General features: G+C 44.3%; 1 pseudogene across 1 annotated transcript; it reads right to left on the bottom strand.

The window, feature by feature from the left end:
- Positions 1-533: 533 nt before the first annotated feature.
- Positions 534-1,186, bottom strand: LOC100429000 (peptidyl-prolyl cis-trans isomerase A pseudogene; annotated as a pseudogene). Its single transcript, XR_001446406.3, has one exon. The product of XR_001446406.3 is annotated as a peptidyl-prolyl cis-trans isomerase A pseudogene (transcript).
- Positions 1,187-6,000: the final 4,814 nt, after the last annotated feature.

Below are 6,000 nucleotides of genomic sequence, written 5' to 3'. Positions count from 1 at the left end.
CATCCTCTGATCCTCTCTACTTCCTGTCTTCTCCCCCATATTTATTTTCCTGGGCACAGAAAAGCTGTTCTGATATCATAAAATTTCTCTACGTTATGACCTTAGAAAACGTTTCTTCCAGCAAAGTCTGTGTTTCAAGACTATTGTCTCATCGTAGACTCAAAAAAGTCTAATTTGAAATTAAATTATCATACTTTTGCTGTCATAATTTCTCATCCTAAACCAACTTCCAATGCAGCTTTAGATTTGAGATTTTAGAACAGAATGTTCCTTAGAGGAGTCCCAGGAGTAATTAGAGATCCTATCCGTAGATTAAGGTGGATAATGGTAAAAACTCACCGTGCCTGTAAGTATTACTGATGGTTTTCACAGGTATCCTGAAGGAAAGGAGAACGGGTCAAGGAAGAGGGGGAAAAAAGAAAGTCAGACTTTTTTTTTTTAATTGTTATTTAGTTTTTATTTCATAATCATAAACTTAACTCTGCAATCCAGCTAGGCATGGGAGAGAACAAGGAAAACATGGACCCCAAAGGGAACTGCAGTGAGAGCACAAAGATTCTAGGATACTGCGAGCAAATGGGGTGGAGGGTGCTCTCCTGAGCTACAGAAGGAATGGTCTGGTGGTTAAGATAAAACACAAGTCAAACTTACTCGAGTTGTCCACAGTCAGCAATGGTGATCTTCTTGCTGGTCTTGCCATTCCTGGACCCAAAGCGCTCCATGGCCTCCACAATATTCATGCCTTCTTTCACTTTGCCAAAGACCACACGCTTGCCATCCAACCACTCAGTCTTGGCAGTGCAGATGAAAAACTGGGAACCATTTGTGTTGGGTCCAGCATTTGCCATGGACAAGATGCCAGGACCTGTATGCTTTAGGATGAAGTTCTCATCTTCAAATTTCTCCCCATAGATGGACTTGCCACCAGTGCCATTATGGTGTGTGAAGTCACCACCCTGACACATAAACCCTGGAATAATTCTGTGAAAGCAGGAACCCTTATAACCAAATCCTTTCTCTCCAGTGCTCAGAGCACGAAAATTTTCTGCTCTTTGGAACCTTGTCTGCAAACAGCTCGAAGGAGACATGGCCTAAGGGCTCGCCGTCGACGGCAATGTCGAAGAACACAGTGGGGTTGACCATGGCTAGTAGTACAGGATTTTCCTCGGCGGCAGCATCTGCAAAAAGCTGAAAGTCAGACTTTTATCACACATGATAAAGTGGAAAAAATCTATTGAAACTCATTTTTAAATTGTTACATAATTCTTCCCAAACAGAAAAGTCTAAGGAAGAGTTAATGCACATCCATGAATCCATATTCCAGCTTTGATAGTTAACACGATTTTGCTGATCTCATTTCATTTATCCTCCATTAATTTAGTAGGCCTTTCTAAGTGATAAAGACACGTTAGAAATGATCAGATCTTACAAAATAACAACAATCCTTCATTCTCTAACACCTAGTCTATATTCAGATTCTCTCATTGTATCGAAGGTGTGTCTTTACGCACACTTGGTTAATACAAATCAGGACCCAAACACAATGCAAATGTTGCATTTGCTTATTCTGTTTCTGCACCAGTCATTTGCCTCTGCTCTTGGATCTATTCACTGTCCTGTCTCCTCCTCGCTCTGCTGGTATCCTGCACATTTTTCTTCCCAAGCTTCTTTGCCAATGGCTTCCCACTGAGTTCAGCCAACTCAATGGGAAGTACACATAGGAGACTCAAAGGATGAGAGGAGGGAAAAGCCAGGGCATTTCTCCCAGCCTCTGCCTCTGACAGTGACCGCTTCTCCAGCCCTCTAGCAGCCTCCACCTGATGCAATTCTTGTAGGTGGCCCCCACTCCTGGGTTCTGGTCGCATCATCTCCTCTTCCTTAGTCCTTCTAGCTCTAGGGGAGGTAGTGGCTTCCTGAGGGAGCATAGCTCTGGGTTGCCTCAACATTCCATTTGGCATTTCAGCTCTTTTGACTCTTTTGAAACTAGTTCCCTGTGTTCAATTCCTCTGCCGAACTACCTGGTACAGGCTATTTTTTTTTCCTGGACAGGTCCTGACTGACACAGGCTTTTCCCCTTCTTTCTATGTCTTTACACCCTCCCTCCCTTTTTGAATTCTTTTTTGCTATTGTTTCTTCCTCAAGGGTCTTTTAATTTTTTTCCTCTATTCTCTATATTTCCTGCAAACTGTCAGTCATGTCAGATCTAGAGCCGTGCTGGGTGGTATGAGAGCCACCAGCCACATGTGGTTATTTAAATGTCAACTTAGGCTGGGAGCAGTGACTCACGCCTGTAATCCCAGCACTTTGGGAGGCTGAGACAGGCAGATCACTTGAGGTCAGGAGTTCAAGACCAGCCTAGCCACCATAGTGAAACCCCGTCTCTACTAAAAATACAGAAATTAGCTGGGCGTGGTGGCGGGCGCCTGTAATGCCAGCTACTCGAGAGGCTGAGGCAGGAGAATCACATGAACCTGGGAGGCAAAGGTTGCAGTGAGCCGGGATTTTGCCATTGCACTCTAGCCTGGATGACGAGAGCGAAACTCCATATCAAAAAAAAAAAAAAAAAAAAGTAAACTTAAATTAGTTAAATGAAACAAAAAATTTGCACTGGCCGCATTTCAAGTTCTCGGTGGGCACACGTGGTTAGTCACTGCCACATTGGACAGGGCAGACACAGAACATTTCCAGCATGGCAGAAAGTTCAGCTTGATGTTGCCATTCTAGAAGCTCGATTAAATTCAAGTCCAATACTTTTAGGTAAGAATACTTACAGGGAAGGCTTGTGTTGGGAGAACCTGTTGCTTAAAAATCATTCGGAGCTGCTGAGAAAGTAACAATTTTCTCATCAGAATCACCTGGGGTGTTTGTAAAATGCAGATTCCTCCCCCCCACCCCTTTAATCTCAGGATGTAAGGCCTAGTTTATTCATTTTAACAAGCTCTCAGATGACGCTGCTGCACTCTGTCATTTGAAACCTCGGTTTTAAGACAGTCTTAACTGTCTTCAAGACCAAACATTCAAGCTATGAGATCCTGTCCCTCCTACATGTGGTATTAAAAGTTCTTTCTCTTATGAAATATGATGATGTGATATATCATGGTTGTATTTTCTTTTGTTTTTACTGGCAAAATTAAAAATTGGCACCTAATATTATTCTCTCCAATTTCAAGGTGGTTGACTTTACTAGTCTGGTACGTTCAAGAATCTGGGAGCCACTAATACAGTCTAATGTGGACTGTAAATAGGAAATGAGGTAAATGGACCATCATACCCTTTTACAGTCACAGTAAATATGTTAGGGTTGCCCAAAATCTCAATCCATGTTAAATGTCAGAAAACAAATTGACAAGAACAAAACAGAGACGGCAGATGAAAGAAGGCCATTACCAGTTTCTGAGCGCAGCTCTGGGGCTCCCCGGCAGAGTCTGCTTGCCTGAAGTCTTTAGGACAGAGCCCACATTTTGCACATGGTTATATGTCAAAACCACAGTCAGCGAAAACAATAAGAAAAGCCCAGGTGTTTTAATGATTTGCTGAATTTCCTGGAAATTCCAGGTATGTCTAGAAAATCCTGACATTCTCAAACCAGTTGGTTACATTGAAGTACAGGCCGGGCACTGTGGCTCACGCCTATAATCCCAGCACTTTGGGAGGCCGAGGCAGGTGGATCACTTCAGGTCAGGAGTTCAAGACCAGCTTGGGTAACATGGCGAAACCTCGTCTCTACTAAAAAAATACAAAAATTAGCTGGGCGTGGTGCTTGGTGCCTGTAATCCCAGCTACTCAGGAGGCTGAGGCAGGAGAATTGCTTGAACCCAGGAGGCGGAGGTTGCAGTGAGTCGAGATTACACCACTGCACTCCAGCCTGGGCAACAGAGGGAGACTCCATCTCAAAAAAAAAAAAAAAAAAAAAGAGTATGTGATCAGAATTATAGAGGGAAAGGCCAGGCTCAGCAGCTCATGCCTGTAATCCCAGCACTTGGGGAGACTGAGGTGGGAGGATTGCTTGAGGTCAGAAGTTTGAGACCAGCCTGGGCAACATAGCGAGACCCTATCTCTAAAAATAATTTAAAAATTAACCAGGCATAGTGGTGCACACCTGTAGTCCCAGCTACTCCAGGGATTGAGGCAGGAGGATCCCTTGAACCCAGGAGTTTGACGTTACAATGAACTATGATAATTCACTGCACTTCAGCCTGGGTGACAGAGTGAGACCCTGTCGCTTAAAAAAAAAAAAAAAAAAAAAAAGTAGGGGTAAACACTCAGGAAAACTTAAAGCCATGGATGAAAGAGAGAAGATGCATCATCAATTAGAGACACAGGAACAATTAGAGGTGGAGAAAAGAGCACTGTGTTTGGCCAGGAGGAATCACTAGGCAACTTAGGGAGCATTATGTGGGTGAATGGTGAGAACTTAGCCAGATTTTAGAGCGTTAAGGTGGGACTAGGTAGTGAGGAGGAGGCTGAGACAAGTACTCAGTGAGAAGTCTGACCAAGGGAGGAGGAGAGAGGAAGCCTCTGGGGGCATCAGGAACAACAGACATTCCCCCACTCCCCAACGGCAGGACGGGCGGAACAGTGGGGTGGAGCCTCTGCCCAATGCTGAACTCAGGTGTTGGCTGTCATTTTAGTTTTCTGACTGTTTTGGGCCAAGTTTGGATAATATATGAAACCAAAGGCTTTACTAGTGTTCAGAAAAAGGAGAGCGAGCGAGACAGAGCAATAATGGAAGGGCCCATGGAGTTCTGGAATATTCCTGTGGGGCTGAGACAGGCAGGAAAGTAGCCAGGGAAGCTGTGAGTAGAGAAAGCAGGCTTGGTAAACTGGAAGGAAGGAAGGCTCTAGAATCCAACAGGCTGGTGAGGGCTGGAGTTTGGACCCCTGATTATCTGCATGGCCCCAATGTTCCTGCACCTGTTTATCCACAAAACGGAGGGTTTCCTATTTCACAGGGTTATTGTGGGGGTCAAAGGAGAGGAGCTGTAGCGTCTAACATAATCATAGACATTCAATAATGACCCCTCCCTATTTTGCATTTGCTCATAAAAAGGCATTACAATATAATTATTTTTGGACAGTAAAAAAATAAAAATTTTGTTTATTTTTGAGATAGGGTCTTGCTGTGTTGCCCAGGCTGGAGTGCAGTAGAACACCCATGACTTACTGCAGCCTTGGCCTCCTGGGCTCAAGCAATCTTCCTGCCTCAGCCTAGTGAGTAGCTGGGACTACAGGCACACACTACCATGCCTGGCTAAGTTTTAAAATGTTTTATAGAGACAAGGGTTTCATCGTGTTGCCCAGGCTGGTCTCGAACCCCGAGCCTCAAGCAATCCTCCTGCCTAAACCTCCCGAGTTGCTGGGATTACAGGCATGTGCCACATTGCCCAGCTCTGATTTAATATTAATAGTCAACATATATCATTCAATCTCTAATTTTGTGAGTTTTCCGCCAATTTGACATATTGCTTTACAAAAAAATAAAATTGCTTGTCTTTCAACCCACAGTGACAAAGTGAAGAAATTGAGCTTCATTGGAACCAGGAAGATCTCATTCAGCGGATGATAACCTCTTACATTGATACTCCAATTTGCATTTTGTAAAGTTGTTTTATAGTTTTGGTTGTGTTTGATTCTGATGATAGGAGGTGGAGCAGATGATAGGATTCCCATTTTGCAAATGTCACCGAGGATGGAGTGCAGTGGTGCAATCTTGGTTCACTGCAACTTCTGCCTCCCAGGTTCAAATGATTTTTCTGCCGCAGGCTCCCAAGTAGCTGGGACTAGGCTGCATGCCACCATGCCCGGCTAAGTTTTGTATTTTCAGTAGAGACAGGAGGGTTTCACCATGTTGGCCAGGCTGGTCTCAAACTCCTGACCTCAGGTGATCCGCCTGCCTCAGCCTCCCAAAGGCTGGGATTACAGGCAGGAGCCACTGTGCCTGGCCCAGAAAAAACATTTGAAAAGAAAGCGATGATCTCTGGAAGCCAGCAAGGGTTATTT

Source organism: Macaca mulatta, chromosome 7 (assembly GCF_049350105.2).
Source record: "Macaca mulatta isolate MMU2019108-1 chromosome 7, T2T-MMU8v2.0, whole genome shotgun sequence".
Lineage (NCBI taxonomy): Eukaryota > Metazoa > Chordata > Mammalia > Primates > Cercopithecidae > Macaca > Macaca mulatta.
Note: the sequence above shows the minus strand (reverse complement) of the source record. Positions and strands in the feature narration are given on the sequence as shown.